This window comes from Rhinoderma darwinii, unplaced genomic scaffold (assembly GCF_050947455.1).
Source record: "Rhinoderma darwinii isolate aRhiDar2 unplaced genomic scaffold, aRhiDar2.hap1 Scaffold_432, whole genome shotgun sequence".
Taxonomy (NCBI): Eukaryota; Metazoa; Chordata; class Amphibia; order Anura; family Rhinodermatidae; genus Rhinoderma; species Rhinoderma darwinii.
Window position 1 is genome coordinate 97,096 of NW_027463830.1, and position 16,581 is coordinate 113,676.

Consider the following 16,581-nt stretch of genomic DNA (forward strand, 5'->3'; position numbering starts at 1 on the left):
ATGCACCACACGCAACTCCCCTCAAGGCTAGTGGGAGTGGCTCTTATTATTTAACACCTGAGCACTTTCCTTCAGCAGCATTTTTGACCTGGCTGCGTCCTGTTGGGATTATACCTGCCCAATTTGTGAGTATGGCCATTTTTTGTGTTTTTAATTCTATACTAAGGTGGGCTATATCTAAAGGGGGTCTATATACAGGGGTGGGCTATCTGTGGCGCACTATATACAGGGGTGGGCTGTATGCGGAGAACTATATACAGGGGTGGGCTATGAGATCTTTATCTTTGTTTATAGGTGTAGAAATGTTTGAAAAGTGAGAAGCTGAAGACATCTGAGCGGCAAACTGCAGAAATGGGCTGTGAGCGGGAGAAGTTATCATAGAGGTCTGGACCGGATGGAGAAAAATAACTAGAATCTGAGACGTCACCGGTGAGTAACTTAATGTAAATATTTATTTTGCCTCTAATCAGTACTCTAGTCACTGTATGATCTGTAGCGAGATGATGGGTTGTATGATATGATTTTTTTTTTTTGTGAAACAGCAACTCCCAGCATATCCTTACCATTGTTCGGGTCATGCTGGGAGCTGGAAACAAATTTAGTGCAAACCTATACGGCAGGGGTTGCACTAAATTGAGCTGTTTTTGTGCTGGTGTTGTATATATGTACTGAGCTTGGTTCTGGGGCTGTATTTATGTACTGAGCTTTGTTCTGGTGCTGTATATATATAATGATCTTGGTGCTGGAGCTGTATTTATGTACCGAGCTTGGTTCTGGTACTGTATATATGCAATGAGCTTTGTTCTGGTGCTGTATAGATGGACAGAGCTTGGTACTGGAGCTGTATTTATGTACTGAGCTTGGTTCTGCTGTTGTATTTATGCAACGAAAACCTATTCGTACAGACAGGAAATGATCTTGTTTAATGAATGTAAAAAATCATAGCATCAGTGCTAAACACAAGATCTTACGTAAAACCAAGTGTAACTTGGTGCATTGACCCTCAACAACTGATATAACACCTACAAAGAATGGGGTACAATTAACACAAAAAATAGAGCAGAATAATCACAATCTTTATTGACATATATAACAATGATAAAAAATTAGTCATGGATAAAAACGTTCAAAGATTACAGGGAATGTAAATACAGAGAAGTGGGACCAAAATTTGGTAACATGAACTAAGGTGAGGCAACCAGACTAGTAAGTAACATAGTCAGAACAAAGATACAGCAATGGTGATATATTGTGATCAAGTAGCATGCATGGATACGGATATATGATAATGACAGGTATATAGCAAGTCTGTTGCCAAACACCAATCTACCATGAGACTGTTATGCAGATAAGGACATATAAATAAATAATGCTCCAAGTGAGTATTTCATGGACACAAGCAGCATGGGGGAAGTAAATACAATGACATACCCATAGTAATGATAACCCTGTAATGAGAGACCGTCAGACCCGACGCGCGTTTCGGCGGGATGCCTTCGTCGTACATAGAGCGGGCTGCCCTGCTTGCTATGCCAGACCGCAACACACCATGCTCTCCCAGCATTGAAGACCTGGCTGCGTCCAAAAAGTAGTAAATATAATACAAGTAAACATGGAAAATACATGGGGTATTGGTTGTAATTTTGGCAAAAAGAACGCAAGCTTGCAATCCTCGTCACGGATCCCCACACTTGCGAGTCCCTAACTGGAACTTTTCGTTCCAAACTTGAAGCTAAACACAGAAAAAAAGTGGGACATATAAGAAGATTAAAAACACAAAAAATAGGTTGGTACCAGGCTATATAGGCTGTGCCTCATGATTTACGCATTAGCCCTCCATGTTTTACACACTGCACCGACACTTCATGCATCACTCACGTTCCTGACCCTTTCAGTACTGCCCCCTATATTTCACACATATTATTACTACTTGCACATGATACACTATTCATTTACTTTTTACTACATATCCCATGCACCACACGCCACTCCCCTCAATTCTAGTGGGAGTGGCTATTATTTAACACACCTGAGCACTTTCCTTCAGCAGCATTTTTGACCTGGCTGCGTCCTGTTGGGATTATACCGGCCCAATTTGTGAGCATGGCCATTTTTTGTGTTTTTAATCTTATTATATGTCCCACTTTTTTTCTGTAATATCGATGTGGGTTAAGACTTAAAACAGTATAACAGCGGTCAGCAACCTTCGGAACTCCAGCCTGTTGTGAAACTACAATTCCCAGAATGCCCTGACAGTCTTTGGCTGGAATAATAAGTCCTTTGATTGTCAGTTGTAGTTTCGCAACAGCTGGAGTGCTGAAGGTTGTATTACTACTCAGTGCTGTGACAAGCTCTCATTCTATACCATAAAAACATGGGCTAATGTTAATGAGCTGACATCATAGTCACTCTGACAGCAAGCCTGAGGCTGGTCCTCATAGGCTTCCATGCATGGCAGACCCAGAGACAGTTGTCGGGCCTCCGGTTGACATTTCAAACCCCACGATTGCATGGGGGCTGCCGATGTGCTACAAACCCCCTAAATGCGGCGATTGCCGCATTTAAGGGGTTAATTGCCGAAATCAGCGGCGATGCAACACTAGAGTATCAGCTGTCGGGGACGGTGTGCATCAGGAACGAGACAGTGACTTCCTGTCACTCTAAGAGGAAGCCTATAAGGACCAGCCAGAAGGTTGGTCCTGATAGGCTTCTGTGCATGGCAGACACGGAGGCCATTGTTTGGCCTCCGTGTTTGCCATGCTAACGATCGGCAAACCACGCGATTTCAGAGCGGGGTCTGCCGATATGCTAGAAACCCCTAAAACGATCGTCGCATTTAAGGGGTTAATTGCCTAAATCAGCAGCAAAGGACCCCTGGCCGGCAAGAGTGGAGTATCAGCTGTCGGTGACAGCAGACCTCCCGAATCCCAACCGACTCAGTAACTATACGTCCTCGTGCGGGAAGTAACCTCCCGCGATGATGTATAGTTACTGACTCGTGCGGGTAGGGGTTAAGAGGTTGTCCCACCACAGCAAGTGCTAATAAAACGATCCCATATCAAAAAGTTAGTTATGTATCAATTTAAACGCATTACAAAATCTGTATTAATCCATAGACATGACCTAGTTTCGTAGATGGCTCCCCTTGCGGTTTTGCGAGTACGCTGCTGTGCACTTCCGTCCAGTAATGCTATAGCTGGATACATATGTGAAGTCTGTTTCAGCGTGCGTCCGGATCTAGAGAGCACCTAGCGGCGGATGAATTCACTAGATGCTCTTTGCCTAGTGTCTTTGATTGAGCTTTCTCACAGTATAGCATCCTGTGTGCAGTAGTGGATCCCTGCTATGCCGATATTCAGGACGTCATGAGATTATTTATAATGGTTTGTAGTGAGCAGAGCAGGGAGGGAGAATCATACTCCGGCAACGATATGGCGGCAGGGGAAGGGACTATGATGCAGAGGCAGACTAACGGAATTATAGGGCTTGTAGGAAAGTGCCTCGCAAGATCCGTCACGTGTGCCTCCAGAAGATCCATCCTGTTAGGGGCCCCACAAGCTATCGCTTGGGGGACACGTGGTGGCACGAACCTCCTAAGGTTTTATAGTGGAAAGATGTGTTTTTGTGTATGTTTTCTCTTACCCTTCCCTCTTTTCTCCCTTCATGTCTATATTTTTAGAATGATACTTACCGTCTTGGCATCCCCTGTGTAAGCTGTGGTGGTGGCACGAGGCGGTTCCAGATGTTTCTGTCTCCGGGCAGATTATTCTTTGGTTCCAGGTGTAATGACGGGGGTGGGGAGACAGACAAGTGAGCCCTAATCTACCCACCACTCAGTCCCTGCCTACTTGCAACGACCCGCCCTAGGTGACGGGGTACAACTGGGCGACGATCCCTACGCTCAATAAGTGCACATCAGACAAACAGACAAGGGTACACAGAGCTAGGGGGAGAAAGGGGCAGTTGCCCACGGCAACACCGTGATCAACAAGAGAAGTGAACAAGCAGAGTCAAACCAGGAGAGTACGAGGTGCCAAACGCAGAGCAGAAGAGTAGTCAGCAAGCCGGGGTCAATATGAAGCAAGGACAATGGTACAAGAAGCTGCAGCAGGGCCAGGAAACCACACGAGAAGAATCACAAGCAAAGGAGGAACAGGAAAGGCAGGTATAAATAGACAGAGGGCGGGAGCTAGCTCCGTCTGGCCAGGCTGTGATAGGTTCTCCTACTCCTAAGCCTGCCACCCCGAGTGGTGGAAGATGGAGTCAGTCTCACAGACATAGAAGCAGGTGCAGACTGATTATCTATGGGCGTTAACCCCGAAGCTGTGCCTGGCAGATCCTTTACACCAGGTGATTGGACCTGAGTCAGCTATGCATTTGCATGAGCAGGTTCCAGAACTTTCTATCTCCAGGAAGAATTTCTGCTGGCACCAGCTGATGTGACATTTGAATTTCAAAGGCTGGAAAATGGGCCATAAAAAAAAGCTGTTCCGTCGTGATCAAGCAGTTCGTTTTGAAGATTTGGACCGACGCCCACCCTCCCTCCTTCAGGTCTTTGATTTCCTTCTTGTCGTTATTTTTAGAGGGGTTTGTCACCCTGCTAATGCTGGGCGAACTTTTTATTTTATTGGTTTTTAATATTGATATTTCGTTTTCAAGATTTCAATATATGGTTATTCTGTTTTTAATTATTATTTTATGTTACCCTTAATAAACTTCGTGGCCATTTTTTATCCAAAGAAATTGTTGTCGGATTTATTCTAGTTGGTAAGTTTTAGTGGGGTCTGTGCTACTATGGGATTACTGTGTGGTGCATATCACCAGGGAAATACCAAACGAAAAAAAAGGAGATGGAAAATGTATTTTGGGAGCCAATACAGCTCATTAAATTCACTTTATAACGCGTTTAGGAGGTTTAATTAGCGGAACAGGTGGTGGGATAACCGCTTGAATTATAAGATGACCATCCAAAATATCATGAGATGAATAGCAGACAGGGGCACAGGAGTTTGCGCAGACAGACAGACCAAATGATAGCACATAGTTACCTTTCCATGATACTACAGGAGCAGCACTCTTCTTTTCCCCATCATCTAGTGGGGTCCTATCAACCTGAATTCCTGAGTCCTCCCTACTAAGGGTCTCTTGATCATCTTCCTCCTCACTAATATCAGACCACTCCTGAAATCATATTTAACTAGCAGTCAGTCCACAAATTCCACTTTACCATAGGATACAAATGTTTTAGTACATGCAAAGCGCACGGCTGATTTTTTTTGTGGGGTTGGCAGAATGTGTAGTGATACATTTTTATCATTGACCTTTATGGAACAATGGAGTGCACATACTAATATTGTCGCAATACGAAGTCTACATGGACATAAGAAGAGATAAAACTTACCGGTGTGTCGTCTGCACTGAGACCAATGTCTTCCCCTTCCATCAAGTATTTTCCCCAATCAAATGGCTCCTCTTCCTCTATGATTAATCCACACAACAGGTCAGGAAAATGTAACGATTTACATCGATTTGACTGTATATTCTCAAGTATCGGTCTTGTTTTTTAGGTTTTAAATAACATTAAAACAAAACATTCATTACACAGATATTAAAAGGGTTTGTCTGACATTTATCCATACCTATAAGAGAAGAAAAGGTTTTTTTTTTGTAATCTACTCATAGGTAAAAATAGTGTAGTACCGTGTTAGCCAGAAACTATATGCAATGTTAAATACTTTTTTGTCAAAAAAGAAAAAATATTGTAGATACACACAAAAGTATTTGGCATTGCATACTTGTAGTTAAAATTCTTAAAGGGTAACTAAACTTTTAACATGTCACAGGTCAGGTTTGATCGGCGTGGGTCCGAGCACTGAGACCCCCACTGATAGTTAAAACTAAGCAGCAGAAGTACTTGGGTGAGCGCTGTACCGTTGCGTTTCTGATCGGCTTTCCTCGGAAAGACGAGTAAGCGGTGTACAGATTCAGACTTTCTACTGAGCCCGTACACCGCTCCAAGGGAAGGCGATCAGAAACAAAAACGGCACAGCACTCACCCAAGAACTTTGCCGCTTCGTTTTAGCGATTGGTGGGTGTCTTAGTGTTCGGACCCACACCGATCAAAACTTCTGACACGTCATTAGTCAAAGGTTTTTTCAAAAGTTTAGTTACCCTTTTATATCACAACATGCTACAGTGACATTTAGCAAAGTGACAAACTCCTGCAGTAGCAAATGGACGGAAGCAACGTAGTACGTTCATATCCAGCCCTCAAGGTGAACCAGAGTCGAGTGACAGCATGGGAATTGAGAATTTTAACTATAATTGTAGGGTATTTTGGGGTCAAACCTTTTAAGGGGGTATTCCCATCTCTGACATTTATGGAATAGACACGAAAGATAGAACCAGGTCCCACCTCTTCTACCTGCATTTATCTTTACAATGTAAATACCCCGTAATACCGTCTCCCACTGTCGCTGCTCTCCGGCCAATGAGTTAGGAGGTGGCCAGAGTACGGAAATAGCCAAGCTATGCTGTTCCGTAACTCCCATAGAAGTGAATGGGAGTTGCAGAAACAGCATAGCACAGCAAGCTACGTCGTTTACATAATCCCAGCCACCTCCTAACTCAATGTGATCTACCTAATGATGGCTCATTTGCCACAAACCATACCATAGGGAGGGTAACAGCGGGGTGCTGTCATAGGCTCTTGAAAAACCGATTACCGGTAAGTAATCAATCTTTTACCCTTTCACCTATGACAGCACCCCTGGAGATGTAAAATAGAAATCAGTATTTAGGGTGGGACCACAGCTTATAGCACCTTTCTACCAAAGGCCAAGTCAGAGGCTGTATGCAGTTGTAATCGGTAGTGCTTGAAAAAGGTGTGAGGAGAACTCCATGTGGCAGCCTTGCATATCTGGTCTAGAGATGCCTCTGCTTTCTCTGCCCACGAAGTGGACACAGCCCTGGTGGAGTGAGCTCCGAAAAACTCTGGGGGCTTGAGCTTCTGATTTATGTAAGCTAATTGTATGGCCTGCTTAATCCACCTCGCTATAGTGGCTTTACTGGCTGCCGAACCCTTGTTATGACCCAGAAACTGGACAAACAAATTTTCTGAGGATCTTAGATCCTGGGTAATCTCTAGGTACTGGACTAGGCATTTTCTTACGTCTAGGCAGTTAAACTGTTGTTCCCTCTGATTTTTTGGGGAATCACAGAGGGAGGGAAGAACAATATCTTGGTCTAAATGAAAGGGAGAGACCACTTTAGGAAGAAATCCTGGTAAGGTTTTTAAGATGACTATCGTCTAACAGTAGGGTATGTGGAGGGAAGGCAGAGAGGGCCTGAATCTCATTCACTCTATAGGTTGATGTAGTGGCTAACAAGAACGTCATTTTGAGTGTCAGCAGTTTCATGGAGATGGAGTCCATTGGATCAAATGGTGGATTTATCATAGCCTGGAAAACCGGATTTAAGTCCCAGGGAGGAACTGGGGATCTCATCTGGTTTTTGAGTCTGCAGGCTGCTGTTAGGAATCTTTTGATCCAGGGGTGTTCTGCTCATTTAGAATTAAAGAAGGAACTTAAAGCAGAAATCTGAACCTTTAAAGTAGTAGGCCTAAGATTTTTATTTAACCCTGCCTGGAGGAAATCCAATATTAAAAGGGATATCTGGTTTGGTTAAAGGATTAATATCCTTGCCTGCAAAATTCAAGAATGCTTTCCAGAACCTCAGATATATTTTTGAGGTAACCGGTTTCCTACTGGCTAGTAGGGTGGAAATGACGGATTCGGAGAATCCTCTTTGCCTAAGGATTAGCCTTTCAGTTTCCAGGCTGTCAGATGGAGTTTCTGAATGTCAGGGTGTATTACTGGGCCTTGATATAGGAGATCTGACATGTTTGGGAGAACCCATGGTTGGTCTGAAGAAATTTTCCTCAACCACGTGAACCATGGTCTCTTTGGCCAGAAGGGGGCTATTAATATCACACTGGCCTTGTCTTCCCTGACCTTTTTTATTACTCTAGGGAGGAGGTTCGGCGTAACCCCTCTCTTGACTCCAAAACTGTGAGAATGCGTCTATTTCTGTTGGGTGGTCTAAAGGGTTTAGGGAGAAGAATCTTTGGGTCTTTCTGTTTTCCTTGGATGGGAGTAGATCTATTGATGGGGTCCCCGATATGAGGATAATTTTCTGAAATACGGTTGTATTCGGCACCATTCTGATTGGCGAAGCCTTTCTAAGGTTAGGAAGTCTGCCACCTGGTTGTCTTTTCCCTTCAGGTGGACAGCCGATAGGGTCAATAGGTGGTGTTCTGCCAGGAAAAAAGATCTGTGAGGATAGGTCCATCAGCGAGGCCGATTTATATAAGACACTGTGGGCGTGTTGTCGGAATAGATCTTTAAGTGTCTACCTAAAATTGCTGGCATGGATCTCTTGAAGGCCTGAAGAACTGCCGCCAGTTCCCTGAAGTTGGAGGATCCCTGAATGGTCTGTTGATCCCACTGACCCTGAAGAAAAGAGGAGTCGTAATGAGCTCCCCATCCCCAAGGACTCGCATCTGTGGTAATGTTGAGAGTAGGGGTTAGCTTCCATGGAATACCCAGCATGAGGTTCTCTCTGTTCAACCACCATCTGAGAGACAGCCTTGCTGCGGATGAGATGTGTAGGGGTTGATCTAGGGAGAGACTGCTCCTGTCCCACTGATTTAAAATGTCCCACTGAAGGGCCCTGGATCTGAAGTGAGCCCATAGTACAGCTGGGATGCATGATGTCATGAGGCCCAGGACAGACATATTTCCTGAAAGAGGTCATATGGACTAGGTAGATCTCTGATATCCTATCAGGGGACTGATTGTCTTCTGGAAGGAAGGACATCTGCTTGGAGGAGTCCAGCAGAGTTCCTAGGAATACACATCTTTTTGATGGGTTTAGATTTGATTTTTTTAAATTTATGTTCCATCCTAATTTTGCTAGTATAGCGCAAACTATTTGTATTTGGAGGGTCAAGTTTTGAGATGTTTCTGCAACCAACAAAAAGTCGTCCAGGTATGGGATCAGGAGGAAGTCGTTCGTCCTGATGTAAGAGGTAATTTCCGCTATTAGTTTTGAAAATACCCTTGGGGCTTGTGAGATGCCAAAGGGGAGGGCTCTGTATTGTAGGTGAATTAAGGACCCGTTGATTGTCGCTGCTACCCTCAGATATCTTTGATGATGAAGACATATGGGTACGTCGTAGTAAGCGTCACGTACCCCATTTTTATGATTCCTAGAATCCAAGGATTCGCTGAAATCTTCTGCCAATCCCTGAAAAACCGGGAAAGATGACCCCCCCCCCCCACCATGGATTCTATGGCGTCATTGTTGGTCCCTATTTTTAGGGTCCTTTTGGGGCCTAAAGAGAAAGGACTTATTTTTCCTCGTAAATCTTGAGGATCTAAAGTCCTGTCCCCTAGGGTTAGGTCTTTTGTTATTAGCCCTTTGTGACTAAAGGAATCTCTTGTTGGCCTTGCTTGTGCAGTGAACCCCTTCTTGCTATCTGATGCTTATTCCAGAAGGTCATCAAGCGGGGCCCAAAGAGATAATCTCCCGAGCAGGGAATAGCGCACAGTTCCCTTTGGATCCGGTGTCCCCTTTGCAGGTTTTCAGCCAGATAGCTCGTCTAGCCGAATTTGACAGGGCTGCTGATCTGGCGGAAAGGCGTACAGAGTCTACTGAGGCATCTGCCAAGAAATCTGTGGCCTTGGAAAGTGTTGGAAGGGAGGATAAGATTTGATCCCGAGGGGTCTTGTCTTCTAGATGAAGCTTTAATTGTGCGAGCCAAATTTTCAGAGATCTGGCCACACAGGTGGCTGCAATGGCTGGTTTAAAGGCCCCCGTAGAAGCTTCCCAGGTCTTTTTTAGAAAGAAGTCGGCCTTCCTATCCATAGGGTCAGACAAGGAGCCTAGATCTTCAAAGGGAAGGGAGTGTTTCCTTGAAATCTTAGCTACTGGAGCATCGAGTCTAGGGGTGTTATCCCAGTCCTTACATACCTCGTCCTCAAAGGGATACTTCCTTTTGAGGAATTTGGGAATACCTGCTTTCCTATCAGGATTTTTTCATTCTCTTTTAATGAGGTTAGTTATGTTCCTATGAATGGGAAAGGTTTAATTCTTCTTAGGTCCTATGCCTTGAAACATTATGTCCTGGACTGACCGAGGTTCCTTAGGATCATCTATGTTCATAGTAGCCCTTACCGTCTTAAGGAGTAAGTCTACGTCCTCTGTTGGGAACAAATTTCTTTCTCCCTCATCCTCACCTGAGGAATCTAAGGAGCTGTACTCCCCTTCTCCTAGTTGAGGATCCTCCTCAGCTGAGGAATCGGGAACTATCCGGCTAGAGGTAGCCGGAGGACAGGAAACCTGACTGGTGTGTGTGGAGAGGTGTGTCCTTTTTATATCCTCAGGTTTCCTGTCCAGCGGATGGGACGTCTCTCCAGGGGTGCTGTCATAGGTGAAAGGGTAAAAGTGGTTTCCAATTATCTGCTTTTTAATTCAATAAAGCCATTTTTGGGTGAGTAAGTAAAACAAAGTAGAAGAGACAGTATGGCATAATGAGCATCTGTCTGAGAAAAATAAAATAAAAAAAAGAACAGATGAAATATACAAAAAATACAAAGAGAGGGAGGAACACCACAGTGATAAAATATCAGGTCAATTCCCACTAACCAGGTACTAGGACAATGTTTTCCCAGGGCTGGATTTTCAGGATCAATGGGTGGCAGATTACCGTTTATGTCTATATTTGTTGCCCTACACTGCTTTATATTATTATTATATATTATCGTTAATGTCTTTTTGAAGAACAAATCACATTAGCTCCACAAAATAACACATTTCATTTTTTTCCTAAACATCTGTCTGTCTGTGTCATTGAAATTCAGGAAATAAACAGAAGACAACACAATGGCAGTTACCTGTGTCCCCTCTATGCTGGGAAGAGGAAGATTCAAGAACGCCCCTGTCAGTCGCTTCCAGCTCTCAGCTTTACTCAGATCTGAATGGATCACAAACTTTTCATAGATCCTGTAAACAAAGCTCATTTTTTATGCTCCTTCATAGTAGTGTATATGCACGCTATAACAAATAAAAAGTTACCCGTCTAGGGTCCTGTGTATGTTGTGGCTGCTTACATCAAGATACTGATGGAATCTACAAAGAAATGAAGACATACAGATGAGAAACGATTTACATGTCAGTCACAATGCAGAGGTGTACAATATTTATGGGTAACATCCATATGATCACCCTTTTGCAAGACCTGTGATGAACCCAAACGAATAGGACCAGTGGAAGTAGCTTCCTAGAGAAAGATCTGCACAGGAGATGTCCCACCAGCACTGAACGAGACATCTGTCTATGGACCTTTCTTCTATACCTAAGGCCTCATGCACACGACCGTATTTTTTCCCACCCGTAAATACGGGTTCGGTGTCACACGTATTCGACCCGTTTTGCACCAGTATTTACGGACCCGTGCCCGTAAATACGGTTCCGGAATCACCAGTATTCCACCCGTATTTACGGGCACGTTTTCTATGCAAAATTGCACTGCACTAATCGGCAGCCCCTTCTCTCCATCAGTGCAGGATAAAGAGAAGGGGCAGCCCTTTCCGAGGTAAAAGTAAAAGACATTCATACTTACCCGGCCGTTGCCTTGGTGACGCGTCCCTCTCTTGACATCCAGCCCAACATCCCTGGATGACGCGGCAGTCCATGTGACCGCTTCAGCATGTGATTCGCCTGTGATTGGCTGCAGCGGTCACATGGGCTGAAACGTCATCCAGGGATGTCGGGTCGGATGTCGAGAAGGACGCGTCACCAAGGCAACGGCGGGAGACCGGACTGGAGGAAGCAGGAAGTTCTCGGTAAGCATGAACGTCTTTTTTTTACAGGTTGCTCTATATTCTGATCGGAATTCACTGTCCAGGGTGCTGAAAGAGTTACTGCCGATCAATTAACTCTTTCAGCACCCTGGACAGTGACTATTTACTGACGTCGCCTAGCAACGCTGCCGTAATGACGGGTGCACACATGCAGCCACCCGTCATTATGGGAGCTCCATAGACTTCTATGGGCTGCCCGTGCCGTTATTACGGCCTGAAATAGGACATGTTCTATCTTTTTCAACGGCACGGGCACCTTCCCGTAAGAAAACGGGAAGGTACCCGTGGCCAATAGAAGTCTATGAGCCCATTACGGGTCGTAATTACGACCCGTAATAACGGGAGTTTTTACGGTCGTGTGCATGAGGCCTTAAAGAGTAGGATCACAGGAGGACATCGTGGCACATTAGTCATCAATATCTAGAATACGGTCAGATTTCTAGAAATGCTGCAGACCTACTCTTGGGTTCACCCACCTAATTTTACAGTGTGCCATGCGTCATATAACCCAAGGAGCTGTATGATGCTGAACATCACCAGGATATACAATTGGGGTTTGCATTGAGGAAAGGTCAGCAGACCCTGAAACATCTAGCATTTGTCTTCCATTCTTTGTAATGTAATTTTGTCAGACAGCTGGCATTAATGCATTGGTAAATCTGCCCCATAGGAATATTAACATATAAACAAAAAAAGTAAATTTCTAGGCACAACCTAGATCTCTGGGTTTGTCCAGCTGGCAAAATATATGGACATATTAAAAGGGTCTGACCTTCCGATATCCAAACGTTCATCTGATTGTGGCCAAATCTTTGTGTCTAGGTCTTCCTTAACCCCTTAAGGTCCAGCCTATTTTGGGACCTTATCATTGCCACATTCCGAGAGCCATAACTTTTTGGTTTACCTGTTGGCCCAGCTGTAGAATGACTTATTTTTGGCAGGAGAAGTTGTAGTTTTTATTTTCTCCATTTTGGGGTGCATATAATTATTAAGTAACTTTTTGCTTTATTTTTGTACGCCCCATGCACACGGGTTGATACTACATATGTATACTAAATAAGTTTTTTTTTAAAAATAGGAGCCTATGGGTGACGTATGCCACTGGATGACATGTCACAGGTATACATTTAACATATATGTCATGTGCTTTTCAATATATTAAATGGATACCATAATAGCCTAATAGTGGCATGCGTCACTCATAGACTAGAACAATACCCGTATAATGGATACATCAGGACCCCAGTTCTTGACGTATACGTTTAACTAATACCATTATACTCTATGGTAATGGATGCCATTGTTAGGCATTCGTCAAAGCCCACGTTTAACGTATACGTTGGTAATTTTTCCTGACGTACATCAAACATAGGCAAAAACGTCTTGTGAACATAGTCTTAGGCTCCATGCACATAGCAGTAAATTTTGACCCATTCAATTCTATGGCTGACGGACACCTTCCCATATATTTACGGGAAGGCGTTCATGCAATAGAAAGGCTCCGCAAAAGATAGGACATGTCGTATTTTTTTGGTTTTTACGGACCGTGCTCCCATACTTTATATGGGAGTGTGGCCCCGCAAATGTGGGTGGTTACGGGTACGGTCTTGTGAATGGGGCCATACATTCATGCGAAGAAACCGCATACAGACCCAATACATCAAGTCTTGGCGATATTCTATAAGTATACATTGTAGCAAAACACAAGACTAGGAAGGTGATTTGTGCTGCTGATGCGTTGCAGCAAACCTTCAGCTGTGGGAATTATCAGGTTCTGTTCGGTATTTCAATGATAGATTCACTGCGGAATGGATCCTAATGGATCTTATTGACTTCATGGGTCCATCGGGTGGCCAATTTTATGAATAGTGTAGAAAACTACACCATTCAGGCCATCAGAGAGCAACACAGCAACAATATCGTTCCACTTTACGGACAGCAAACAGAGATCTTGAAAATATTTCGGAATTGAAATACAAATGGTATTATAAAGCTGTAGAACTGTTTACAACAATAACACTTCATTTAACAGACAGAAGGAGGTGATACAGAACTAGGAGCAAGTCACCGTCTCCCCTCCCATTATTAATGACGTGAACGCTGGGACTTGTAGTTCCACAACAGCAGCGGATAGTGTGCTACCAATAAGCACAGACCTGAAGTTGGACCCGGCGTACTGCAGCGCTAGCTGGTAGTTATTGTCGCTCTCATCGTCCAGGCCGGTCAGACTGGAGATCAGCTTCCTGACATCCTTCTCCTGCTCTCTTTCATAGCGGGTCCAGTGCGCCATGTCCCGTACATTAGCAGGCAGCCCGGCAAATGTCACCTGACCACGGATTGGACAGCCATACACCAATCACCAATCTTCAGTACGTTAGCCGACAGCAGCCAATCGTCTGTAGAGAACGGCACGTTTGCGTGAGGGGGTGGAGCGACTGTAAACGGACAGATTTGATTGGGTCTAAATATGCTCAACGTGTTTAAACCAAGCAGACTGTCGCCATGGTGAGACAATGTATGATGCGTTTGAAGTAATCCAAGCTCGTACACCAGCTCCTCAGACAGTAAATACACAAGTTCTAGTCCTGATCTTTTCATATTAACAAGCGTGTCTCTATGTACAGTATATTTTACGTAACTTTTCATCTTCTCTAGAGTTTTAAGACTCCAGAAGTTTTCAGCCATGCTGTTTGTTAAACAGTTATATACAGGACCGATTCTAGCTTATCGCCAACCTGCTCCCCTATGAAGGAAGAAGTCAATATAATAATTTTATCAATCACCACTTTATAACTGCCCGCCCTGTCTTCTACCTAATCTAATAGGCGCTTTAATGTAGATAAGTAACGTTTTTTGTGTTGTTTTTTTTAAAAAAACGTTTATTTTTTACAAAGAGGAGCATTTTAAGGGTATGTGCACACACACTAATTACGTCCGTGATTGACGGACGTATTTCGGCCGCAAGTAGTGGACCGAACACAGGGCAGGGAGCCGGGCTCCTAGCATCATACTTATGTACGATGCTAGGAGTCCCTGCCTCTCTGCAGGACAACTGTCCCGTACTGTAATCATGTTTTCAGTACGGGACAGTAGTTCCACGGATAGGCAGGGACTCCTAGCATCATACATAAGTATGATGCTAGGAGCCCGGCTCCCTGCACTGTGTTCGGTCCACTACTTGCGGCCGAAATACGTCCGTCAATTACGGACGTAATTAGTGTGTGTGCACATACCCTAAAGTGTTATGCAAATTCGTTCTTAATGAACAAGTGGGCGTTTTTTTTACTTTTCACCAAGTGGGCGTAGTAAAGAGAAGTGTATGACACGGACCATACGTTATCTATTAGATCAGGTCGAAGATAGGGCAGTTTTAAACTGGTGACAGCCTCTTTAAACTAGTACAATAAAATCAGTGTAAAATACTTAAAATGTGCACCTATGTAAATTCAAAACTTAGTCTATAGAAGTGTAAATTACTGCACTGACGAAAAAAACATAGGAAATCCAGGCTTGCCACATTTTTAACCCCTTCCTACCACAGCCATTTTTCAGATTTTAATTTTTTTCTCCCCACTTTCCAAAAGCCATAACCAGTGGCGCAACTACCGCGGTAGCGGCCGCTACGGGGCCCGCTGGTTGAGGGGGTCTGTACCGCCAGCCGACACGCCCCCCCCATATGCCCAGTGGCGCCGCTCGCAGCCGTTATGGCTGCTACAGCGGATGGAACCGCTACTACGAGGCCCGCGCCGCCAAGGCTCCAACAAGTATGGGCCGGGACGACACAGGCCCTCTCATGCCCGTAGGCGTTGCTAGCACCGGAGGGGGCCCAGGTGCTAGCGACAGAAAATACATGCATTAGCGCTGAATGGACGGGCATGTTTTGTGCCCGACCATTCAGCGCCTTGCAATGACGTTGATTGGTGGGGCAAAATTACTTGCCCTGCCAATCAGCGCCTTTCAACGACGCTAGCAGCGCAATTACATCATCGCGCCGCTTCCGTGCTTTTAAGGCGCTGATTGACGGGGAAAGTCATTCTGCCCTGCCAATCAGCGTTATTGAACGACGCGTTGCTCAGCTCCAGCAGACCTTCTCAGAATAGAGCAGGTCTGCATTGCCATTGGACAGTGCGGGAACGGGATCATGTGAGTATGTAACGTTTTTTTTGTTTTTCTCTAATAAAACTGTGAGTGGCATTATCTATAGTGGTGGCTCTATATACAGGGGGGTCGTCTATATGTGGGGATGTGGGCCACTATATACAGGGGGGTCTATATGTCGGCCACTATATACAGGTGTGGTCTATATGTGGGCCACTATATACAGGGGGTCTATATGTGGGGATGTGGGCCTCTATCTACAAGGGGGAGTCTATATGTGGGGATGGGGGCAATTATATACAGGGGCGTCTATGTGGGGCACTATCTACAGGGGGGTCTTTATGTGGGGCACTATATACAGGGGGAGCTATATGTGAGACACTATAAAGGCGTGGGCTATATGTAGAGCACTATCTATAGGGGAGCTATTTATTTAGGGCACTTTTTCTATAGGGGTGGGCTATATGTGGGTCACTATATACAGGGGTGGGTTACTTGGGCACTAGCTACAGGGGGCTATATGTAGGGCAGTGTCTATAGGGGTGGGCTATATGTGGGA

General features: G+C 44.6%; 1 pseudogene; it reads right to left on the reverse strand.

The window, feature by feature from the left end:
- LOC142712499 (gamma-tubulin complex component 5-like) overlaps nucleotides 1–14,296 on the reverse strand; it is a 39,466-nt pseudogene extending 25,170 nt beyond the window's left edge.
- Nucleotides 14,297–16,581: the final 2,285 nt, after the last annotated feature.